At 42.5% G+C, this 25,878-nt stretch overlaps 1 long non-coding RNA gene across 1 annotated transcript in view; it reads right to left on the reverse strand.

Moving 5' to 3' along the window:
- Positions 1-233: 233 nt before the first annotated feature.
- LOC119566982 overlaps positions 234-25,878 on the reverse strand; it is a 95,823-nt gene continuing 70,178 nt past the window's right edge. Inside the window, exons 7-9 of the long non-coding RNA XR_006283303.1 lie at positions 24,673-24,806; positions 3,287-3,344; positions 234-2,461 (exon numbers count right to left, since the gene is read on the reverse strand). This is a non-coding gene — a long non-coding RNA (uncharacterized LOC119566982). The remainder of the gene's footprint in view (positions 2,462-3,286; positions 3,345-24,672; positions 24,807-25,878) is intronic.

Here is a 25,878-nt window from a genome sequence, read left to right on the forward strand (position 1 = left end):
ATAGATATAGGAAGGATTGCAGAGTTACAGGTGTTTGATAATACCACTTGGCACCTGTGGCCAGGCTGCTGCTTCCAAAGCACCCCCTGGTGATCAGGAGTGGCTCTGCAGTGCCGCTGCCTCATTTTTCCATCTCCCCAGGGCACCTTATACTCCACACCACTGTCCAAGACATTCATAACAAGGTTCCACTTCTGGGGTCCAATGTATTAAGTCCTACCAACAACGTCGCATATCACAAACAGAACTCAAAACAAGAGTATTTTCATAGTGTTGTAATAATGAGGCATACAAATTTACCCTAACTGTGAATGCAACTGTGAGAAGTGAGTAAAAGTTCATAAACTGTCACAATAACCTAGCCAAACAAATGTTGATGGGAAAAGGTGCAAAAGAGAGACAAAGACTGAATTAGTCCAAACAAAAAGGCCTATTGATATAACTCAAGGACAACGTTACGATCATGTCTGGTAAACAGGAGGTGTATGAGAGCAGAAATCAATGAACCAAAATTGGTGTGTCAGAAATTAGGCCTAATTGGTGAATATAATGATGAGAGCCCATCACTCCTTTCTGAGGTCCTTAGAAGAAAATACTTTTGGGGAGAAGCAGGCTGTTTGACAACAAATGCTGGGTAGGAGACAGGTGTACAGAATAAGCTTCACCATCAAGGCTGCCACCCCCACCATCTCCTGGGACCCCAGGATCCATCTTGAGACCGTTGGGCCTTAGTCACCCTGATCCTGAGATGTCCTGACCAGACTAGGCCAGAGAAAAGGAGTCAGATACAATCACCACCTTCATCAGCTCTGGCTAACTCCCAAATACTATGTGGGATAAGAGACTTTGTCATCCCTCCATGTGAGTGCTTTTCCTTCTCCCACTTTATTTCTTTCCTTTTCCCTTTCGTTTAAAAAAAAAAATCAGGCTTAGGTGGCCAAGTCTGCATAGTTGGCAACACAGTGACCAAAGAGGCAGCTCAAAGTAATGTCTTAAACAGCCTGATGCTGCTACAAGTTTGCCTGGTTCCTGAGTGAATGATAAGACCACATGCTATGCCTGCATTTATCTAGCAGTGAGGGTGCAGGTGAAAGTGAACACTTGATAGAGAAGCTGCATTTTCTCTCTCTTTGGTGTTCTGTTCTTTTCTCTTCCCCCTTGTTTGAGTTTGTCTTGCTTGTCTTTTAGGAAATGGAATCAATCTTTAACAGTGCCAGCCCATCTCAAATACCCTTTTTTCCATCCCCAAAAAGGACAGTTATTACCATCTTTAATACCATCTAAGAGACTGTCAAGCAAGGTTTTTTCCTTCTAAAGGCTCTCTACAGTTAAAGGAAAAGGCAACAAAAGATGTTGTTGAAATAAAAGCCTTACCTAATACTTAACATTTCAAATGCTTTAACTGTTTTTCTTCCCTTTTCTGTATCTTCAATAAATAGTTAAAAGGATTTTTAAAGGTGTGTTTGCCATGGGACTAAATAGACCGATATCTCTATTTAAAATCCCAAAGCTTGTTGAAATCTGCTAATGTTGTACAGTGACAGGGTCATGTTAACACCTTTGACTCTCTAGTACCATTTATTCCATCAAAACTAATACAACCCCAGTCTCAGGCTATCCCTATCTTAAATCAATTTTGAATCAAGCTGTAGCCATTGTTAATTTTATTAAAGCAAAGTCACTGAATTCCTGACTTTTCACAAGTCTCTGTGGAGAAACGGGATTGGCACATCAGCACATGTTACTGCACACAGAGGTTTGCTGGCTGTTGCGGGGAAGAGTTCTAACCTGTCTGTTTGAATTGAGAGATGAGATGCGTTTGTTTCTGATCGAAGTGGATTCTACCCTGAAGAAGCATTTAAGTGACATCAAATAGATGGTAGAACTTGCATATCTAGCAGATATTTTTGATTATTTAAATTCACTGAATGAGTTACTACAAGAAAATGAAACAAACGTTCTGAAACTCAACAACAAAATGAATGCCTTTACTGAAAAAGTAGACCTTTAGAAGTCCCAAGTCGACAACAAAAAATTTCAGATGTTTTCAATGTTGAATGATCTCCTGGAAACCTCATCCAATGATGTTACCCTGAACATCTCCCTACACTGTGAGCCCAGTTTTTAAAATATTTGTCTGATTGTGACCTAACCTCATTTAACAGGCTATGAAATCCATTTGACTGAACACTGTTGGAGACAGGACACAGGAGCAGAAGGACCACTGGTCCGATCCCATATGGCAATTCCCACGTGCCAAGCACCTCAAGTCCCTGTTGAAGTGTATGGGCACTGAGGGTGATGAACACCTCTGGAAACCCATTCAGATCCTCACTGTATAGGGCCCAGAGACATCAATCACAGGTCATTATCCTGGAGTCACCATGAAGAGACAAGCAGTGGACGTTTCCTTGTTCATGTGCTAGCAGTGTTCATTATGGAAAGGGCTGCGGACGATAAGCTGTTGACAGAAGTGTAGAATGCACGCAGCAATGCAGGGTCAAATTACTAGCACAATAAAGTGGGTTAAAAAGAAGACATCCAGTTCAATTTTACTAGTATATTACTGGTATATTAATCTGAAGAAATCTAAGATGACAGGGGAGTAAAAGTTTATGCTGGTTGCTAATAGCTGTAAAAGTGGAGGCTCCTCAGAGTAGACACATATATACATTACAATATGATCCTTACACCAAGCTTTTAAACAGCTCTGAGTGCACCTTTTGTTCACCCACTTTCAGATATCACCAGCCCCACTGTCTTCTAGTCATGCGTTGATTTCATAGAGGGAGTAGGGTTTAATACAGCTTTCTGTAAAGGGTATAATGTTAAAAATGTTTCAAGTGGGGCCTCCGTAGGGCCTGTCTGTACAGCTTCAGACATCTGCTAGAGCAGATCATCTCATCACATTCATTTACATTGTTTCCTCCTGTCAAGGTTCCTTCCCCACTCTGAACTCTAGGGTATAGATGTGGGGACCTGCATGAAAGACTCCCTAAGCTTATTCTTACCAGTTTAGGTAAAAGCTGCCACCACCAAAGTGTTACACAAAGAACAGGGGAAGTGCCCACTTGGAAACGTCTCCCCCGCAAAACATCCCCCCAAGCACTACACCCCCTTTCCTGGGGAAGGCTTGATAAAAATCCTCACCAATTTCCATAGGTTAACACAGACCCAAACTCTTGGATCTTAAGAACAATGAAAAATCAATCAGGTTCTTAAAAGAAGAATTTTAATTAAAGAAAAAGTAAAAGAATCACCTCTGTAAAATCAGGATGGTAAATACCTTACAGGGTAATCAGATTCAAAACATAGAGAATTCCTCTAGGCGAAACCTTAAGTTACTAAAAGACACAAAAACAGGAATATACATTCCATTCAGCACAGCTTATTTACCAGCCATTTAAACAAAACAGAATCTAACGCACATCTAACTAGATTGCTTACTAACTCTTTACAGGAGTTCTGACCTGCATTCCTGCTCTGGTCCCAGAAAAAGCATCACACAGACAGAGAGAACCCTTTGTCCCTCTCCCTCCCCCCCCCAACCTTTGAAAGTATCTTGTCTCCTCATTGGTCATTTTGATCAGGTGCAAGCGAGGTTATTTTAGCTTCTTAACCCTTTAAAGGTGAAAGGGTTTTTCCTCTGGCCAGGAGGGATTTAAAGGTGTTTACCCTTCCCTTTATATTTATGACACCTCCTTTGATAGCTTCATTTTTCTTGCTGCTACTATCATCTTAGGACAGAATAAGGACCCAGCCCTAGTAGGTGGTGAATGAGCTTGACTCCCATTGACATTAGTGGGAGTTTAGGGTACTCAGGCACGTCTCAGCACCTTGCAGAAGCACTAATCACAAGTATCAAAACGCTTTCCAGTAATCAGGTGAACAGTAACAAACAAACAGCAAATAATCAACAAATAAAAACTTCAAAGGTCAAGAAAGTGAAAAGTTTGAAAATGACACTTTGGAAAAAAGTTCGATACAGCTGCTTTTACAGCAATCTGAGTCCAAGCAGCTGCATCTTGAGAAACTCATGAAAATGGAAAGGTTTACAAACCTGTTCACTGGCTGGACCACTTCAGTCTGCAGGGCTATGAATCTGTGTATCCTTTCATAAAGTGAAATTAGTGTTTAAAAGTTAAAACTAAAAAGTCAGACTAAGTTAAAAGTTAAAAGTCAGACTAAGTTCTCTGGAGCAGGGACTCTCCTTTGACGCTATCTTTATCAGTGTACAGCACAATGGGCTGATTAGGCTCTCAGCACTCCTATAATACAAATTCATAATAATCAATATTAATATTGTCTGATCTCACAGAATAGACCGGGGTGGGCAAACTATGGCCCACATCCAGTCCATCAGAACTTTTAATCCGGCCCTTGAGCTCCTGACTGGGAGTGGGGTCAGGGGCTTGCCCTGCTCCCAAGTGCCATGGCTCTGCGTGGCTCCCGGAAGCAGCAGCATGTCGCCCTTCCAGCTCGGCAGCCAGGCCAATGGGAGCTACAGGGGCAGCACCTGTGGACACGGCAATGTGGAGAGCCACCTGGCTGTGCCTCCGTGTAGGAGCTGGACAGGGAACATGCCGCTGCTTCTTGGAGCTGCTTGAGGTAAGCGCTGCCCGGAGCCTACACCCTCTCCTGCACCCTAACCCCCTGCCCCAGCCCTGATCCCCCTCCTTCCCTCCAAACCCCTCAGTCCCAGCCTGGAGCACCTTCCTGCACCCCAAACCCCTCATCCACAACCCCATCCGAGAGCCCACAACCCCAGCTGGAGCCCTCACCTACCCACACCCCCAAAACCCCAGCACCCTTCCCCAGCCCGGAGTCCCCTCCTGCACTCTGAACCCCCGGCCCCAGCCTGGAGCTCCCTCCCATACTCTGAACCCCTCGTTTCTGACCCCACCCTGGAATCCACACCCCCAGCCCAGAGCCTTTACCCACTCCCGCACTGCAACGCCCTGCCTCAGGCCGGAGCCCCCTACCATACTCCAAACCCCTCGGCTTCACCCCCCAGCCTGAAGCCCCCTCCTGCCCCCCCCCAACCCATCGTCCCTGGCTCCACCCCAGAGCCCGCAACTCCAGCCGGAGCCCTCACCCGCTCCCTCATCCCAGCCCCAGCCCAGAGCCCCTCCCGCACCCTGAACTCCTCATTTCTGGCCCCACTCCAGAGCCTGCACCCCCAGTTGGAGCCCACACCCCATCCCGCTCCTCAACCCCTGATTCTGTGAGCATTCATGGCTTGCCACAATTTCCATACCCAGATGCGGCCCTCAGGCCAAAAAGTTTGCCCACCCCTGGAATAGATGATATATCTGGCAAGGGAATACCACACAGGTAATAAATACTAATTGTCCTCCTTGGGCAATACTGAGGGCAAGATCCTTAGCTACTGTAAACAGTCATTGCTCACTGAAGTTACTGCAGCTGAGGATGTGGCCCTCTGTGCTGGTTTGTGTCTCATCCTGTTTGAGTGTACAAAAAGTAGGGAAAAGGTTTACAATCTAAATCTGACGTTGACAATACAGGTGGCATATACACTTAGTGAACGTGCAGGCTCAAAGAGTAAGGGATGCCATCTGTGAAAGATGTGGAAAAACAGTTGTATGGGGGGTCTGAAGAAGAACAAGAGCAGTTTGATGTAGTGTCATTTAAAACAGTGATGCTGCATTCAGCCATGCTTGCAGAGAAAAACGTGGTGTCTGAGGTCAACATACTGCTTGCTGCTTCTCCCCAATAACTGCCCAGATGAGCATCTTCAGCTGTCCTTTGGTGTACCACCTGCACCTCAACAGGACAGGCAGCCGGACCAGAAATATCTAATGATTCTCTTTGAAAGCGCTCAAGTCCCTTCTTGTATACATCTCTGGTGGGCAGTGGTTATTACAATACATGCACATCCTTAGGAAGTGGTGTGTTCACTACTCTCTGCTCTCCTGCACTTTACATATAAATACTTCAGAAATATACTGCACTCATCCTCAAACATCCTTCTGCCCTCAGATCAGACAATTGTGCCAACATTGTCCTGTAATATGTCATGAACAGTGGCAGACAGCATGCTTTGCATGTTTCCTATACTTGTTCATTACAAGCCACCTGCCTTAGAATGTTAACACTGAAAACATATTTGAGGTAACATGCCAGAGCTGTAGATTTAACAAATCTTTCACAGCTCAAAACCTGAGGTAAAAACATCAGCAGAACCAGGAGGTTTAAACTTATTTCAACTCTTCTAATTGTACTTCACTTTCGAATGACTCCTGCAATAACAAAAAAGCTCCTAAATTATGGAGGAAGTACAAGATAGGCAAGAAAGGGAGCATGATACTGACTGAGCCTTCCCTTGCAGCAGTGCTAAGGACATTGGCTTTGCCCTTTTGAAAGAGTCTCCTGTCGAGCAGGTATATCCAGGAGGCTTCACAGGAATCCTGTGGCACTGAAAGGACTTGGCTTCTTTCTCCCCAGACAAACAGCAGGTTAAAGAATGGTGGGAACAGCAGCGTACACAACGCTGTGATAGATTAAACCATGCATTCCTAGCATAAAAATGTAGATGGGGGTATGTCTACACTGCAGCTGGGAGTGTGCCTCCCAGCCTGGGTAGACAGACTTGCACTAGTGCCACTCGAGCTAGTGCACTAACAATAGCAGTGTGGACACTGTGGCACTGGCCACAGCTCAAGCTAACCACCCAAGCTTGGACCCAGGGGATTGGGCAGGCTTGAAACTGGGTGGCTAGCAAGAGTCACCGCCCATAACACAACATCCACACTGCTATTTTTAGCACACTAGCTCTAGCAGAGGTGGCACAAGTCTGTCTATCCAGATTGGGAGACACTTCCAGCCGCAGCGTAGACATAGCCTTAGAAGCAAGATGCTCCAATAAGTGCAAAAACCCAGCCTGAACCAATAAATATGAAGAAATTTCAGCTGCAGCTCAAGTGTGGTTTCTTCCAGGAAACTAGATGCTCTCTCTCCAAGACACATCTCTTTTCACTTAATTCTAGAAGCAGATCCCTCAAGGCTTACCCTAATCCTTCTTCTCTGTGCAGTGCAACACGCTGCAGCTGCACTGCAGGCTGAATCAGCACCCGCATGGGCTACTGCTACAGCCCCAATAATATTGCTGAAGGCATGTGCAGGAAGCGTAGAGCAACCTTGTTCCTTAAAAGTGACCCTCAACTATACTCTGCCTCAGTGGGTCCCAAACGTTATTGGATCACATACCAGCTTCTTTAAAAAAATTGATGTTTGAAGTGCCATGTGCAAACTTCACCTCTTTGGGCTCATTTATTTTAGGCCTTAGTGTGTTTAACTTAAATATTTCCAGGCTGCATAGTAAAATAAATGCCTAAGAAAGCCTAAAATGTTTGATGATAGGTGATAGCACCTCTTTTAAATAGCTCAAGATTTTAGAAAATGCATCAAAAAGGAACACAATGAAGTAGCCAGTATTTATGCCTTTCACATTACTCAAATTACAAGAAACAAATATGTCATAAGTGACATCTTGATATATTTCAGTGTGTGCTGCTGAACTACCTTTAATGGACTAATGTCAATTAGATGTTCCTGATAATTCATATCTGGAGTATGGGTGAACACAAGCCTAAGTCTTGGCTGGAAGTGGGAGTCTTTACTGGGGCATCAAGCAACTTCAGCTCCAGCAGACCTCTTGCTCCTTGGCAGCTCTGGCCTCCTCCCAAGCAGGGCCCCTGAAATCCTGCAGTGCTGGGAAAATTGCCAAGTGACTCCTCACGCTGTGGGAAGGCTCAAATTGCAGCCAGCTGGCTGTTCTGTTGTTGAGGAGCCAGGCAACTCTTCTTAGTCTGTAGCCAGGCTTTTATCCAACTGGACCTGACTGATCCCAGTGTTGCTAATTCTCATGATTTTATCCCATGTCTCACAATTTCTGGCGAGCTACTTAAGGGCCCAGCTCCTGAAATCAAGATACTGCATGAGAATCTCAGCTTTTGGGTTTTTTAATAAATATGTTTCTAGATCTCATGACTGCAGAGAGAGGCTTGAAAATGTGAAGTCAGTGCACCCAAAAGGCTCAGAAACCAGAAGGTAAATAAAAAGAATCCAAGATTGTGTGGTTTGGGGTTTTTTTAATTTCACAATTTTTAACCCATCTCTTGACTTCTGGAACCTGATTAATAATTTTTAAATACTGCCACCCCCACTCCTACAACTTCCCTGCAGACACAGGAGGGAACTCCCAGTACATCCCTGACCCAAAGACCTGCAGGGGCTGGGCCGCAGCCCCAGCAGAGCAGGAAGTGTAGAGGGACCTCCTGCTTTGGGTGGCTTTCTGTTTAGGGTCCCTTTGGTCTCAGGGTTCTGTATAGCTGCAGATTTTGCAGTCCTTTTGGACCATCCCTGTACGTACGTATCTTTTCAGATGAGAAGAGACCTGTGTAGCTCAGCACAAGCTGAAGGCTAGGGCTAGCAGAAAGCCACCCAGGTGAGAGTACAGCACACATCTGCACAGCCACAGTGCACAATACACCACTAAATAAAACTACTGTGCTGGCATGGTTAGTGATGTTATTCATCATTATGGCTAAAAGCAGCCAGGAGAGTGCATTTGCTTCTCCGGCATGCTACAGTGCATGTTATGACTGAAACTGAAAAATGGTTTCTTTTTTAAAGCACTTGTGGCATACTACTTCCCACGAGCATCCATACCACCAGTGGTACACGTACCACACTTTGGAAATCCTGGAGCTACCTTAAACGTGTATTTTCACTATAACAATTTGTCTGAGGTATAGACACAGCATCAAAGTCTGCCCTCAGGTATACCTGCTACCCATGTCAATGAGCTTGATCAGGGTAACTAAAAGCAGAATTTGGCCCACAGTGAAAGCTAGAGACTATGCTACAGGAGGGGTGCTATTGCAACCTCTCTTTGGGTTGAGGAAACTACAAAAGAAAAACCCTCAAACTGCTTCCAATTGTGTTGGCTCGAGAGATTCCCTCAAAATCACTTCCACCTCACTAAAAGAGGGCAGGGCACCATAAAGCTTAGTTGAGACTCATACACTTATATCGCAGAGATATAAAACATAGGATTTGTGTTTTCGTGAACATTTGTTTATCTTTCTCCTAATAGCCTCCAAAATGACAACCTAGGATCCCAAAACTCTGCTGGTAATTGCATATCACATGAGCAAAAGAAAATTCTAAGTGACAGTACCATAATGGACACATACCAGGGGATCAAATTAAGGTTACACAGGTAGCCTTAATTCTAGCATTTCTAACGTCTGAATGCTTGACTTTTCAACCTTACTGTTCTTTTAAGAGATTTTTTTAAATGTAATTTCTATAGCTGTCGATTAATCGCAGTTAACTCACACGATTAATTCAAAAAAATTAATCGCGATTTAAAAAATTGTGATTAATTGTAGTTTTCATTGCACTGTTAAACATAGAATACCAATTGAAATTTATTAAATATTTTGGATGTTTTACTACATTTTCATATATATTGTATTTTGTGTTGTAATTGAAATCTGAGCTGTAGCTCACGAAAGCTTATGCTCAAATAAATTTGTTAGTTTCTAAGGTGCCACAAGTACTCCTTTTCTTTTTGAAATCTAAGTGTATATTTTTTATTACAAATATTTGCACTGTAAGAAAAAGAAATAGTATTTTTCAATTCACCTCATACAAGTACTGTAGTGCAATCTCTTTATCGTGACAGTGCAACTTACAAATGTAGATTTTTTTTCTGTTACATAACTGCACTCAAAAACAAAACAATGTAAAACTTCAGAGCCACAAGTCCACTCAGTCCTACTTCTTGTTCAGCCAATCGCTAAGACTCACAAGTCTTCTTATTTACAATGTCACCAGAAAATGAGAACAGGCATTTGCCTGGCACTTTTGTAGCCAGCACTGCAAGGTATTTACGTGCCAGATATGCTAAATATTTGTATGCCCCTTCGTGCTTTGGCCATCATTCCAGAGGACATATTTCCATGCTGATGATGCTCATTAAAAAAAATAACTTGTTAATTAAATTTGTGACTGAACTCCTTGGAGAAGATTTGTATGTCCGCTGCTCTGTTTTACCCTCATTCTGCCATATATTTCATGTTATAACAGTCTCGGATGATGACCCAGCACATGTTGTTCATTTTAAGAACACTTTCACTGCAGATTTCACAAAACATAAAGAAGGTACCAATGTGAGATTTCTAAAAATAGCTACAGCGCTCGACCCAACATTTAAGATTCTGAAGTGCCTTCCAAAATCTGAGAGGGACAAGGTGTAGAGCATGCTTTTAGAATCTTAAAAGAGCAACACTCCAATGCGGAAACTACAGAACCCGAACCACCAAAAAAGAAAATAAACCTTGTGCTGGTGGCATCTAACTCAGATAATGAAAATGAACATGTGTCGGTCCCCACTGCTTTGGATTCTTATAGAGCAGAACCCATCATCAGCATGGACGCATGTCCCCTGGAATGCTGGATGAAGCATGAAGGGACATATGAACCTTTAGTGCATCTGGCACGTAAATATCTTGAGATTCTGGCTACAACAGTGCCATGAGAATGCCTGTTCTCACTGTCAGGTGACATTGTAAACAAGAACCAGACAGTATTATCTCCTGCAAATGTAAACAAACTCGTTTGGCTGAGCAACTGGCTGAAGTAGGACTGAGTGGACTTGTACGCTGTAAAGTTTTACATGGTTTTATTTTTGAATGCAGTTATTTTTTGTACATAATTCTACATTTTTAAGTTCAACTTTCATGCTAAAGAGATTGCACTACAGTACTTGTGTGAGGTGAATTGTAAAATACTATTTCTGATTTTTTACAGTGCAAATACTTGTAATCAAAAAATAAATATAAAGTGAGCACTGTACACTTTGTATTCTGTGTTGTAATTGAAAACAATATATTTGAAAATGTAGAAAACATCCAAAAATATTTAAATAAATGGTATTCTATTATTGTTTAACAATGCAATTAATCACGATTAATTTTTTGAACGGCTTGACAGCCATAGTACTTTCCTATTTTTTTCCAAAAAGCAAACTGAAAAAATAAAGAGTTTCATCATGTAGAACCATAATGACCCCAATCTCGGGTTGTCAGCAGGGTTCAGATCTTCAATTCCATCTGAAAACAGGTTCTTATAATGGGAAGTATAAGGCAACCTTAAATTATAGGCAGTACTGCCATCTCTCCCTATACTCTAGATTATACTATAGCGAGAATGATAGGCAATGAGTTTACAGGTCATGATTTAGGAGCTGAGGAAACCACACTGAAAATTATATTAAGATGTTAAGTCATTTTGCTTCATGCATAAACAACCAGTTTCTCATTTAGCTATAAACACAGTATTTTTTAAAATCAAGGGGAAGTATTAAGTACTTTATGTGCATAAATTCTAGTCTGACCTTTATTGAAAGAAACATTAAATCTGGCAAAAAAAATTGAATATATACATAAATCATATTCAGTTACTCCTGTTTATTTTTTTATTTTATTTTGACCTTTAAGTTTCTACTTAACCTTGTTGGTTTTCTATGTGGGCAAAAAAACTACAAGACCGAGCTAAGCGTCCTTTGTCTTGTCAATCTGTTAGCATGAAACTGATTCTTTTAGAACTTCTCCTTGCCAGCTGAAAAATAAATACTTTTTTTCTTAGTACCCCACAGATTTAAGACAAAATTGACAACACTCAAAACTGTTTCAAAATAGGTGATAAACAATTAAAACAGTTTGCAATTTTCTTTAAAAGGTTCAAAAAATAGAACACAAAATTCTGACTTTTAAAAATAAAATTTTTCTTTTTCCCCAAAAAGAAAAGGAGTACTTGTGGCACCTTAGAGACTAACCAATTTATTTGAGCATAAGCTTTCGTGAGCTACAGCTCACTTCATCGGATGCATACGATGAAGTGAGCTGTAGCTCACGAAAGCTTATGCTCAAATAAATTGGTTAGTCTCTAAGGTGCCACAAGTACTCCTTTTCTTTTTGCGAATACAGACTAACACAGCTGTTACTCTGAAACCGTTCTTTTTCCCCCTAGCTCCCATGTTAGTCTCCATAGTAACCAAGGTACTTACTGGGCAGCTTCTGTAACCTAATTGATTTCAGAAAGAACTGATTAACAAAGAAAAATAGAGCTGTTTTCTTTTGTAGCCCAGTGGCATACTGTAACCTTTTCCTTTCTTCCTCAAAGTGCATTGTTCTTTACTGGATGCTTTGAAATGACAAATGGAATAGATACCTTTAAGCAGGGATGGCCACTGCACTTTATATCACAGAATTACATCACACGCAAAAAACTGGATCAATTTCATACTTTTCTTTCCATTAATTTGGCATGCTCTTTTTTCTTCAAGCTGAATTATATCCCTGAAAAGCAAATACCTGGGGTCAAAGCACCATGGAGAGAGCCAGAAAAGAGGAAATTATGGCTCTCTCAAGCAACTTGCTTCTATTCATAAAGGCTACTTAGGTATCAACGATTATTTATGCATTAATCTTATCAACACCTTTTCACTAAACAAAGGCTACGCTGCAATACCTTCTATTCTCAACACTGCAGTGTGTCATCACAAACTGCAGCTCTGTCACATGCTTTGGAATGAAAATCCCCTTGCTTTTTTACTGTGACTATTTTTTATATATCTGTAACACACACACACTCACACCCCTACTTCTCCCCCCCCCCCCATCATAAATATCAGAAATAATGTCTTAAACAAAGAGAGTTTTTTATTTTATTGCCAAAAGGACACTGGTTAAATTATCAGGGTTGGAAGGGACCTCAGGAGGTCATCTAGTCCAACCCCCTGCTCAAAGCAGGGCCAATCCCCAACTTTTGCCCAAGATCCCTAAATTGCCCCCTCAAGGATTGAACTCACAACCCTAGGTTTAGCAGGCCAAAGCTCAAACCACTGAGCTATCCTACACCTTGGAGGCTGGGAACAGTTATCAACGCTAGGAACAGGTATTAATACTTGGTGGCATGGGCCCCCTAACTGCACTTCCTCCTCTTTCCACTGTGGAATATCAGAGCTAATTTTGATTCCATTAGGAGTCTAGTTACAGGCTGCTGAGCTGAATTCACTTTGGGCTAATGCTGCACCAGCACTGAGGCTCCCCTACTACAAGCTGAAATCACAAAAGAGCTAAACTTACTAAGAGCTGAAATCACTGAGTGTTGTGTTAAGCAGTGGGGGAGCCTGAAGATATATGGTGGAGCAGTTTGTGGGATGGCGAGCAGAGCGGCTTGTGAAGCAGAGCAGTTTGCGGGACGGCGAGCAGAGCAGCTTGTGGAACAGAGCAGTTTGTCGGATGCCTAGAGCAGCTCATGGGGCGGCTGGCAGAGCGGAGCCCCATGGGGAGGTGGGGCCATCAGCTTTGGACCATGTAAGGTGCCCCTTAACACCCTCCCCGCCCATCTCCACCCAGGTTGGGAGGTAAAACTCTGCAGATAAACTTTCGAACTCTGGGGCTGCCCTGACCAGGGACAGAGACTTTTGGGTCGTTGGACTTTTGGGACTTTGGGTGATTTTGGGTTGCTGGACTCAAGAACCAAAGGGAAAGGACACGCCCCAATTTGCTTGGGGTGGGTTTTTTGCTCATGGGTTGTGTTATGAATCCTGTTGTTGGTGTTTCCCCAACATAATGCCACATTGTTTCTCTCTGTTATTAAAAGGCTTTTTGCTACACTCAGACTATGTGCTTGCGAGAGGGGAAGTATTGCCTCTTGGAAGCGCCCAGCGGGGGTGGTATATATTTGTCCCAGGTCACTGGGTGGGGGCTTGAGCTGATTTTGCATTGTGTTATTGGAATGGAACCCCTAGATACTGAACCTGGTCCTTGTTGCTGCCAACTCTGACAGGCAGAAGGGTTAGACAGCTCCTTCAGTCCTTCTTCAGGCTACTCAAAATCTGCCAATTGGCTATGATCCCTATAGGGCCATGTGCCAGCTGACCATAGCTGGAGCACAATGCACACCAGCAGCACTCATTTCCCACCTCAACATAACCACTGCATCAAGGTAGTTATTGATGGTGCTGTAAGAGACAGCTATGCTGGCTCTGCACCAGCTGAATGTTCCCCCACATCAGGAATTCCCAGCTGGGTGGATCCAGTTACTTTCTGGCCCCTTTGTACTGCTCCTGTAAATCCTTATTCATGTGAGTCACTCCTTTGAAGTCCACGATCACTGAGGTGCTCAGTACCTCGAAGTAGGCACTTAGGTCCAGATTTTTAAAGGTATTTAGTTAGGCAATCTGTAAGCTTTTGAAAATCCCAGGAGGTGCCTATCTGCACTGTTAGGCCTTTAAATACCTTTAAAATGTGCCCCTTAGTATCCTGCAGGATCACGCTCTAATTCTACGGTGTATTTATGATTAGTGACTTATGTACATTTCTCTTGTGTTGCACTATAAAGTTAATAAAAATAGAAACCTGGGTGATTGGAATGCTATTGGGATTAGTAATGGGCCACTGGGGTATTTTTACTTCTATATCGTCAGTTCAAATCCAGCCAAAGTGGCCAACAGCAATCATCACCTGATGGCTGTTCTGTAACATAGAAGTTGGTTTAAATTTTTGTTTATAGACAAATCATTTTTAAAAATGGAAAAACCTCAAATCTTTTAAAAATATTGGTGATATTTTAATTAAATGCCTTAAACACGCTTAACGATGCTCTACATTTAGATTTATATGTGGATTTTGTATGGAAATTAAATATTAACTGCTGCAAATAAACTCCGATTTTGACTGAAGACACTACAGGAAAGTGACACTGTTTAATGACAAGGAACTACTACAGTTCCATTTCATTGAATCCACTGTACATGCACAACCAAATATCTGCAGACATATTAGACTTCTGAGTCTAAGGACAGTAAAATAGTTACTTCCCACTTCCAGTTTTTTGTTTCTGTTTTTCACTCTACCCCTCTTTGTCATTGGGCTTGTTTTTTTAAATATATAGATATAATTTTTTTAGCATGTGCAGTGAGCATACAGAAGGGAAATTCTGCTTTCAGTTAGAACAGCATAAATCTGCTAGATTTCTACTGACTCCAGTGAAGTTATGCTGAATGTTCACTGGCTCAAAGAGAAACAGAATTTTGCCCAGTCCTTTACAAAAGATGAAGTGTCTTTTCCATTAGCTAAGGATGACCCAGAAGCACCTTACAGACTGAGCAGTACCTTTGCAGAAGATTGTCTTGGATACAGGAATGTTCTCTCTGCAACTGGCCATACCAATTCTTTTGCACCCTGGAAGGTCATGGATCTCGACTATGTACTTCAGAAAATAGACTTGATTATGTCTTTAAAGATAAGGGGGCAACGTCTGAGTTGCGGCTCTCACGAGGCACAGTATAGAAGGTGCAGCTGGGATGGGGGCAGGGAAAAGGTAGTTTTAATCTACCTTCACATCTTTAAGATTCTGTGCTGCTCTAGGTGCCAGCAAAGGGGCTACTCTAATCTGCTATAGTTTTGCACAGCTGCCTGTGGGCTGCTCCAGCCACTCCTTTTCCCATCCACAGTCCACCCCTTGGGAAAGCCTACATATACTGGGGCAGAACAGGAAGGCAGCATAGGGCTGCCTACATTGGCTGTACATTGCTCACAACTGGGGGAATTCCCCAAGCAGCCCTTCTGCCCCCTTTACAGAATAAAGGGGCCAGTATTTGGCCCATTATACTTCAGGTGTAGAGAGTAGCTGAGAAACAGGACCAAATTCTTTTTGAAGAACTTCAAAAAGATCTCACAAAACTAAGTGATTGGGCAACAAAATGGCAAATGAAATTTAATGTGGATAAATGTAAAGTAATGCACATTGGAAAAAAATAACCCCAACTATACATACAATATGATGGGAGCTAATTTAGCTACAACTAATCAAGAGAAAGATCTTGGAGTCATTGTGGATAGTTCTCTGAAGACGTCCATGCAGTGTGTAGGGGCAGACAAAAAAGCAAATGGGATGTTAGGAATTATTAAAAAAGGGATAGCGAATAAGAGAGAATATCTTATTGCCCTTATATAAATCCATGGTATGCCCACATTTTGAATACAGCATACAGATGTTGTCCCCTCATCTCTAAAAAGATATACTGGCATTAGAAAAGGTTCAGAAAAGGGCAACTAAAATGATTCAGGGTTTGGAACGGGTTCCATGTGAGGAGAGATTAAAGAGGCTAGGACTTTTCAGTTTGGAAAAGAGGAGACTTAGGGGGGATATGATAGAGGTATATAAAATCATGAGTGGTGTGGAGAAAATGAGTAAGGAAAAGTTATTTACTTGTTCCCATAATATAGGAACTAGGGGCCACCAAATGAAATTAATGGGTAGCAGGTTTAAAACAAATAAAAGGATGTTCTTCTTCACTCAGCGCACAGTCAACCTGTGGAACTCCTTGCCTGAGGAGGTTGTGAAGGCTAGGACTATAACAGGGTTTAACAGAGAACTGGATAAATTAATGGAGGTTAAGTCCATTATGGAGGTTAAGTTATTAGCCAGGATGGGTAAGGAATGGTGTCCCTAGCCTCTGTTTGTCAGAGGTGGAGATGGATGGCAGGAGAGAGATCACTTGATCATTACCTGTTAAGTTCACTCCCTCTGGGGCACCTGGCATTGGCCACTGTCAGTAGACAGTATACTGGGCTGGATGGACCTTTGGTCTGACCCAGTATGGCCATTCTTTTGTTCTTAGTACAGATACAAATAGTTCCAACTCCACTGACAGCAATGCACTCACTTGCACCAGGGTTACACTTGGCCCATGGATTTGCTGAGTAAATTGCACCCTGGAGCTGGTATTTCCAAGAATACCCCATGTAAATATATACACTCAACTGTTACATAATTATGAGGTTTAGAATCACAGTTTCAAAACACTGTTACTAAATAAATCCCTGGGTAAGGGCTAAAGAGCTGGGAAATTTCAGCTGCATTCCAGCTTTTTCCTTACATGCCATGTGAAAAACTTTTCTGGCATTTCTCCAATCCACTGATTATAGCTCTTGAAAGACAGTGGGATTTAGGAAACTAAGTCATTCGGGTACTTTTGTAAGTTTACTTCTCATCTCCAACCCCATCATTTTTCTCTTTCAGCCATTGTTTGATCATAACTGTTCAACCGTATTGTTTAAATGCATAAGGTACCTGGGGAATTCAGTGTAAGTTAAAGTCACTGGGCCTGATTCAGCTCTCACTTACTGCAGCTTTACAACACTGCAACACCACTATCTTCAGTAGTGTCATACCTGACTTACACTTATGTAGATGGACTCAGAATCAGGCCCTGTGAGCCCAGCTGTAAACTTCCCTAGTTATCTCCTGAGCATTCTCCATGCAGTTTTCAGATTCTCATGCAACATAGTTGTATTATATTAAGTGCATGAACAGACAGTCTAGGTTATGCATGAATGCACTTAGGTAAATATACACTGAAGTGTTCGAGAATTTTGATTTTTTTTCCCAGTCACCGTTACAAAACACTGAATATTGCTAAATAAATGCCGAAAATCTGCACCTGCTGCCCAACTGTTTCCTCAATTCTCTCTTCAGTCTTAAGTGAAGCCATTAGTCAGAACTAAGCAATCCTGCGTCGAACCTAGTGAGGCTATGCTGAACTTGGACCAAAACTGCTTTCTGCTCACTTCTGGAAATTATTATTCTGGAAGAACTTCTCAGAATGAGCTTGTAGCCTTAGAAAATGCTGACTAGCAGTTTAATATACATAATTGCAGAAATCACGTTTGTTCCTATCAGTCAATGGTGTCCTTTCATAAACCAGATAGGAAAGCAACAACTGTAGGTACCAGATTTTTACATATTACCCGAATTCTAGATTATGAGAATGGTTCCTTTTTTCACCTCTTGCCCTTAACAAAAATATAGGTGCCAACAGAACCCATTGTACTCCTGGTGATACATTCCCTGCTTCAGTTATTTAGCTTACTCCACAAAGCAAGCCTTTCTTTTCAGTGCCAATGTAAAAATGTTTCCTGTGCAGCAAGAGACAGTGGAGAGAATGCAATTTGAATCCTGTGAACAGCATCTATCCCAGCAGATCTAGTTTCCTTTCTCACTGATAACAACAAAGCAGGATCAGAGGAATATAGGTTTGACAAATTATTCGTGCTCTATAAGGAAGTACAAAATAAATCAGAGTCAAACTAATGGACAAACCTTGCTGGTGGGAGTCAAAATAATTATAGTTACATGATTCTTGGCAATAAGGGAATTCTCAGCAACCGCTGGTAACACCATTTTTATTAGACCATCTGCCACAATCGAGTGCATTGATCGATCTGTCCGATGAAAGAGAATACCACTAAGTACTGACTTAAAAAATTCTGTGTGGGCTGGGTGATTGAGTACCAAAGCTCTCTCCTCCCCACACACCGTCTCCAGAGATTAAAAACATGCTGTCGTGCCCAGGCATGCAATAGTGTTCTATATCTGAGCGGAATCTTGATGTATAGTTTCAGAATGGAACCAAACCACTTTGAGCTGTGATCTCGTTAGAGGTCATTAAATAAGTAGGTGGATGCCTGGGCAGCACAGATGTTAGGTCCAGGTGACCTTTCCCTTTGGATTACTGCTGCATGATTTTAAGGACTATTGTGTTCTTGGAAGATCTCTGTAAAATCAGGGTCCCAGAGGCTTGATCTCAAGCCCATTTATGTCAATGGAAAGACACCCATTGACCTTAATGGGCTTCGGATCAGGCCCTACCATGATCATTAAATATCCCAGGGGATTTTAGCAATGAGACTGCTCATCCATTATTACATTTATCAAATAATTATTTTTTAAATCTGAACTTCTTTTGCGATAACTTTATAACTCCCCTCTTTTTTCCTACATTCAAATAATGACTGCCAAGATGGAAGCTTCCTCTTTGATTGTTATTTCACGTTAGTGCACCTGAGGCTTTCAATTTTTTATGCAAGCAGGTACATGATTTACCCTTCGTTGTAATCAGACACAGTGGTTAGAATATATTTCATATCACACTGAAGTTTTCCTTTAAATTTCAGAATGCATATTCCTATTTAAAAACTCAATGTACGTTTAAAATATTTACAAAGAAAAGGAGGACTTGTGGCACCTTAGAGACTAACAAATTTATTTGAGCATAAGCTTTCATGAGCTACACTTGAGCTGTAGCTTGAGCTGTAGCTCATGCTCAAATAAATTTGTTAGTCTCTATGATGCCACAAGTCCCCCTTTTCTTTTTGAGGATACAGACTAACACGGCTGTTACTCTGAAACCTTAAATATTTAACACTACAAAAATTAATTCACTATACAAATTTCATCGCACACCTTGTTATTCTTTGTGTTATCTTAGTGTAGCCCCTCCCCGAGGTCCCCAGCTCCCTCCATAGCATCTTCCTGAGGCAGATGAAGATTGTGTGTTCTGAGAGAGTGCTTCAGCACTGTGACACTGGCCAGATTAAAACAAAAGTCCCCTTACTTTATCTTTACCCAGAGAGCAAAAAATCTTCTGTCTCTCTCCTCTCTAGGTTGTAAGTGTAAGGGGACTGTTGCCCCCTTACTAACATTCAGTGGGGGTGTTTTAGATGCTAGCTCCCAGTACTAAAAAGGGGGAAGGGTCGATGGGGAATCAGGACCCTAAGACTGACAGCCCCCAGGAACAATGGGGAGAGGCCAATGCTCCAGGTCAGCCTGAATGACAGGGCGGGCAGGCTAATCAGGGAGTCAGGAGGCCAGGGAGGTCCTGTCCTCCGTGAGAGCTGGAATTGCCTGGGTCAGACAGAGTGGGCTGAGCTAAGGAGAAAGAATGGCCCAAGCTGAGCAGAGCTGTGCCAGATCCAGAGAGAGCTGATCCTGTCCTGGGAGCAGAGCTGCAGCCCAAAGCCAGAGGCACAGCCCAGAGAGAGCAGACTTGCCCTGGGAGGAGAGCTGCAGCAACCAGAGGCAGAGGGGCCAAAGAAGCAGCCCAGGGAGCTGGAGGCAGAGCAGCAGCAGCAGTGCAGAGACAGAGTGGTGGAGCTGAGGCTGGAGCAGTCTGGAGCTGGATGCAATGAGCGGCTGGGGAAAGCGAGGGGGACCCTGGGCAGCGGATCCAGCACAGGGAGACGCCTCAGCCAAGAGGCTCTGCAGGCCAGGCTTGGATCATAACCCCAACAGAGCGGGGACGACGCTGGGAAGAAGGGCCCTGCCACTTAGAGCCTGAGAATGTGGGGTCATCACCAGAGCAAGTGTCCAACCCACAGCATCCTTGCAGCACAGCCAGGGCCTGAGAAGAAGGCCTGGGACTTACAAGGAACAGACTGTGAACTGCCCTGACATTCCAGAGACACTGTTTGTGATGTTCCATGCCACAGAGCGGGTTGACGAGTTTCCTTTAATCTTTCCCATTTTTCCTTATTCTTTTTAAAATTAATTGTTGATTAAATAACTTGCATTTGCTTTAAATTGTATGTAATGGTCAGTGGGTCAGAGATGTGCCCAGTGCAGAGAGAGTACCCCGGAGTAGGGACACGCTAGCCCCTGTCCTAGGTGACCACAGCAGGGTTGAGGGTTGAGCCCCTCAGGAATCCTGGGTCCAGCCTTGTTGGGGTTACGAGGACTCTGCCAGACAGGAGAGTGGAAGGGGAGTCCTCAAGGGCAGGGAGGCCACTGGGTAAAGGAAGTGGGAGCAAGGACTCAGATCCTTTCGCTAGCCCACTTCACCGGGATAGTGCAGAAGCCAGGAAAGTTCCCCACAATAGCGGGACTATTCCCCCGCTTACATAAGCTTTTTAGAGAACAGCTAATGGTGGGAGAAAGGAAGTATTACCCCCATTTTGCAGATTGGGAGCTGAGGCACAAGGAGCTTACCCAAGCTCACATAGGAAGTCTGTGGCTGAACCAGGAACTGAACCCAAATCTACTGAGTCCCAAGCCACGGATTTAACACAGGCTATTGTATTTTTCAGGCCCTGGATATCTCTGAATCTGTAAGAGCCCGCAAACAGGGAAATGTGGTATCAGTCTACTTATCCCACTTGCCTCGGTGGTAAGCCAGAAAGAACCCCTAATATCTTGATGACAATTTAGCATGTCATATCTATAGGCAAGTGGGATAGGGGGCTACCCTCATCATCATGGCAAATCCCAAAGATATGTGGCCTTATTGCAGATCAGATGCCATCCAGATCAAACCCTAGCTAGATCCTAAAGGTCGTCTGGCTGAATATTCAGTTTATGGCCCTCACTGGCAGTCGTATCCTGCCACTGATGCTTTTGGTGACCATGTGATTGCTGACCACGTGGCGGCATTCCTTGGTAAACATGCTTCAGAGTTCATTGCCCTTCCATTCTAATTATATGTCCATACCAAGAAAGCTACCAAAACCATACCTGTGCTGATAGACGTGATTGCAGAGTTCGGCTTTGAATATCCTCATTTTTTATCTTGTCCTGCTACTTCATATGAAGCAGCTGATTAAAACAGCAAGAATCAAAAATGTCAATCGAGTGTTCTTGAGCCTTCCTCAGTGCCCACGTTCCACTTCTGTACAACAGAATTGTATAACCCAGGTTCTATAGACTTGCAACTTGATGTCACTACATCCCCGAAGTGCTGAAGAGCCCGAAACATGGCAGCATCTGCCGCTATGAGTGTCCACAATTTTCAAATGTCTTCCAGCTCTATAACAGAACAGGAAGCTGTGTTTGAGTGAATGGCAGATATGTGGCATGGCATGGCATGGCTTCCTGTCTCCATGGGAGTTCTACAAGGCTGCGTTCTCACCGTAGTTGTTCAATATCAGCACTGATTGGTTGAGGCATAAGACTGAGGCGGCAACTACTGGTGGGACTCAGCTGAACTCTATTCTGCTTTGAAATCTTGAATACGCCGATGACATTGCCTTGTTGGCTCAGTTGGTGAATTGTTGCAGCTGATGGCTTATCTGGCCAGACAAGAAGCAGCATGCATTGGTCTGGTTATAAATCTGGATAAAACTAAATCCCTGCCCATTACTATCAAGCCCATTACCATTTCCCAGCTCCAGATTACAACTATTTTAGTATTAACCTGTCCAGCCAGAACATCAAGTGGGGTGGGGAGGGTCAAATGTCAAATATTTGGGCAGCATTCTAGACAGTGCTGGGGGAAGATAAGGGGTGATACTCACAGACAATCAGTATTAAAGATCTTTACACTTCTATGGAGGAAACAAATGTAGTACAGAAGCAGGATTCTGCCCTGAATTTCAGAAGAGAGATGGCAGAAACAAAAAACTGCTTAAGTCAAAGGTATCCCAAGCAGAAGACAAGCAGAGATCGCTCACATATTTCACACTTCAGTTTTCTTTTTCTTCTGTCTATCCTACCTAATACGTCCAACCCATATATCAGATTGAACTCCACTTAGACTTTCCAGACTTTTTTTCCTAAACAGCTCTCCTTATTTCTGTTCACTTCTGTTGAACAAATAAAGCAGAAAAACACTATCTAAATGACTCCTTCTCCCATTGTAATCACCTCAAAATCTACTTTACCATCTGCAGTACAAAAAAAAAAAGTTAGCACTTGCAATTCACATTTGTGAAACTGCCATAATGTAACATGCACAATTGGAATTGGATTTTCTTTTAATAATGTTTCCTTCTTAAAGGTTTTCAGATCTTACATTTGAGTTAATTTTATAGGGAGTGTGTGTACAGCATGACAGTTGTTTCAATAAAAATATCCAATATTAAATGTACACATATAAAACATGGAGCCAGATTATCAGCTGGAATAAATTGAAATAATTTCCACTGACTTCAAGAGGAGGAGAAAATGCCTTTGGCAAGACACTAGGATCCAGCACATTAAGCAGTTGACTTAGACAGACTCAGGAGACATAGATCCTATTCTGGCTCTCACTGACCTGCTATGTGACCTTGAGCAAGTCATTTAACCTCTCTGTGCCTGTTTCTGCTCCTACCCTTTGTCTGTTTAGACTGTAACCTCCACAGGGCACGAACTATCTCTCACTGTGTGTCTGTACAGCACCTAGCACAATGAGGCTCCAGTTCTGTCCCCTAGGCCCTACTATAATCCAAATGAATAAGTACACTGATTTACACTAGGTCTGACCCTATAAAGAGATATTGTTGGATCCCTGAAACAGACGGGGTAGGCAATTAAACATGACAACGCAGAAGGGAACTCCTGGCGGGGTAAGGGACAAACAATGTAGCTTGCTCATCACCACGTTGGTGGGTGGACTCCCTGATCCTGTCTGAGTTCATGCCGGATATTCCAGTTTTTCCTTAGAAGCTAACTATTGCAAATCCTCTCCTCCTATTCCTGTCATTTCAGCATCACTGCTTCAGCAGTGGCCTGATTGTCTACAGCCTAGCATCTTGTATCAACATTTACATCCACCTAGATGGAATGTGAACTGGTTGTAAATCACTACCTTGCTGATTTGATCATGTTTCATGCCCACTTTGCACAGGTGCAAATTATGACAGAAGCAGCAGAGGATCAGGCCATAGATCTTTCTGTAAGTCCCCTGGATTTCCTTATATAAGGGACTGGTTCTCTAAAGCACTACCAAAAGCAGCAAACCCTCATGAGAGACTGAAAACGAATTGTCCTTGACCCTACCTGAGGAAGGAAAATGCTCTCTAACTTTTCCCTGCTTTTTCCTCTCTCACTGCTCCTGTCATAGAAGTTAGACAAGAACCTTGTGAACCTGGCCTATCCAGGTTTTTATACTGCACTCGTCATGTGCAACTTGAGCAGTTTAGAACCTTGAGATTCTGTTCTAAAGTTACTACACTGTAGTAGTCTATAGTTGAGTGGGGGAGACAGCAGGCAAGAGTAACAATGACTTGGTTCCATGTCAGACCTCTGACAGATTGGTTTTGGCAGGCTTAACAGATTTACACACTCACAGCAGTACTGTAGTTCATCTTGTCCCTCCAACTCAAAATATGGTCAGACAGCCAGGTGACCCAAAAAAAAAAAAAAAGGTCACCCAGGTAGGAACCTGGATCTCCATGGACAGCAGGGTGAGAATCACAGCAGAGATCATGCATGTAATGTCCCTTGTATAGAAAAGTTTATATACAGATCATGCCATCTTTCTTATCCTTCCTCTAGACAGCTGGTTATTACCTTGATAATATTCCTCTAGACAGCTGGTTATTACCTATTGACCTTGATAATCCACTCTGTTTCTCTCCATGTCTTACTTTCCAGGATGTGGAACTAATGATTATGGCATTAAAGGTCTCAGGAGAAGGAATAGCTGTTCTCACTGGACCTCATGTTTTGGGAGTGGCTGCGGCTACAGCAGTAATCACTTTTTAACTAAATAGCTCCTTCTATTGTCTGTATTGAAGTACTCCATTTTCCTCTGGATCCTTCTGGACAATCCACTTCCTTACTCTTATTCACTTCCTTTTTCCTATTAATTGTTTCCAAGAGGTGCAAGAAGGATCTTTTCATGTTTCTGTTGCTTCAAAGATGTTTCATTATCTACCATTAAGATAGCTGCCCTTCCCCTATATTTCTGAAAGAGCTTTTGGCAGAGAGTGTAGAAAAGTTGTTAATAAATCATACCTGCCAGGTGATGAGTATACTGGCTCTGATCCAGCAAAACATTTAGACATGTCTCATTTAAGTGAATGTACTACTCACATGGTTAGAGAAGAAGGCTGGTCCAATTATTAGGGCACTAGCCCAGAACTTGGGAGATCCAGCTTTGCTCTGTCACAGACTTCCTGTGTGACCTTGGGTAAGTTATTTAGTCTCTCTGTGCTTCAGATCCTCATCTGTAAAATGGAGATAACAGTACTTATACTTCCCTCCCTCACAGGGTATTGTGAGGATAAATACATTGAAGACTGAGAAGTGATTTGAAATACACTGATGACCTGTAAGAGCTATGTATTATTATTATTATTGCTATTGTTATTAAAATTAGGCGCTGCTTAAGTGCTTCCGTGGATGGAGGCCAGAGTTCTCAATGCCACAACCACGTAAGATTGAATCCAGTGTCTGCTAAATTCTGTGCTGTTGGCAGAGAGTGCACGTATATATGGAGAGATCAGTACAGTATGTGGCAGATTTTATTTTCTGAAGGTAAATCTGAAGTACTTTCAATAGCAGATAATTATCATCATTATTATACTTACAGGGATATATTTTCAAAATATTATGTGGAAGATTTGTGCACAAACCCCCTGAGCAAATTACAGAGCTCAAGTAACAATATGTCTCTCGAGTTTAAGATGTACAAAGAGTGATTTCAAGCAGATAAAATCTGAACAGATAGAACCTGCTCCTTCTGGCTCAGCAAAGGGTAGGCTACTTTTTGACTCATCCAGGAAAACTGCTAGCTTTGAACACAAGGATTCCAGTTTGCCTCCCAACTGAAGTCACGTGGATGCAAACATAATCAGACAAATTAATCCCTGGTGTAAATGGGTCCAATTCCAGGTCTCATAACTCCACCCACAGACAACATCTTAAATCTGGATTAGTTTCCTTCCACTCACAATTGGGTCATTTTTAGAAAAATACTATATTTCTTCAATGGATTTATTGAACCAGTTTATAGCGAGTAGTAGTCTGAGCACACAACTGGGATCTGGAAAACTCCTGCTTTCTGTTCCTGACACTGATTCAGTCTGTGGACTTGAGCAAATGATTCAACCTCTCTGCCTATATTTTGCCTATATTTTGACTAACCTGTGCTAAGCACTTTGAATATAAAACATGCTATATAAATGCACAATTTATCAAGCAAACACACTTACTAAACAAAATATCTCCTCCCACCTTTATATAAAAACATATAGTATGCATTTTGGTACCTTTGCTTCATTTAATTATTTATTCTGG

This window comes from Chelonia mydas, chromosome 8, assembly GCF_015237465.2.
Source record: "Chelonia mydas isolate rCheMyd1 chromosome 8, rCheMyd1.pri.v2, whole genome shotgun sequence".
Taxonomy (NCBI): domain Eukaryota; kingdom Metazoa; phylum Chordata; order Testudines; family Cheloniidae; genus Chelonia; species Chelonia mydas.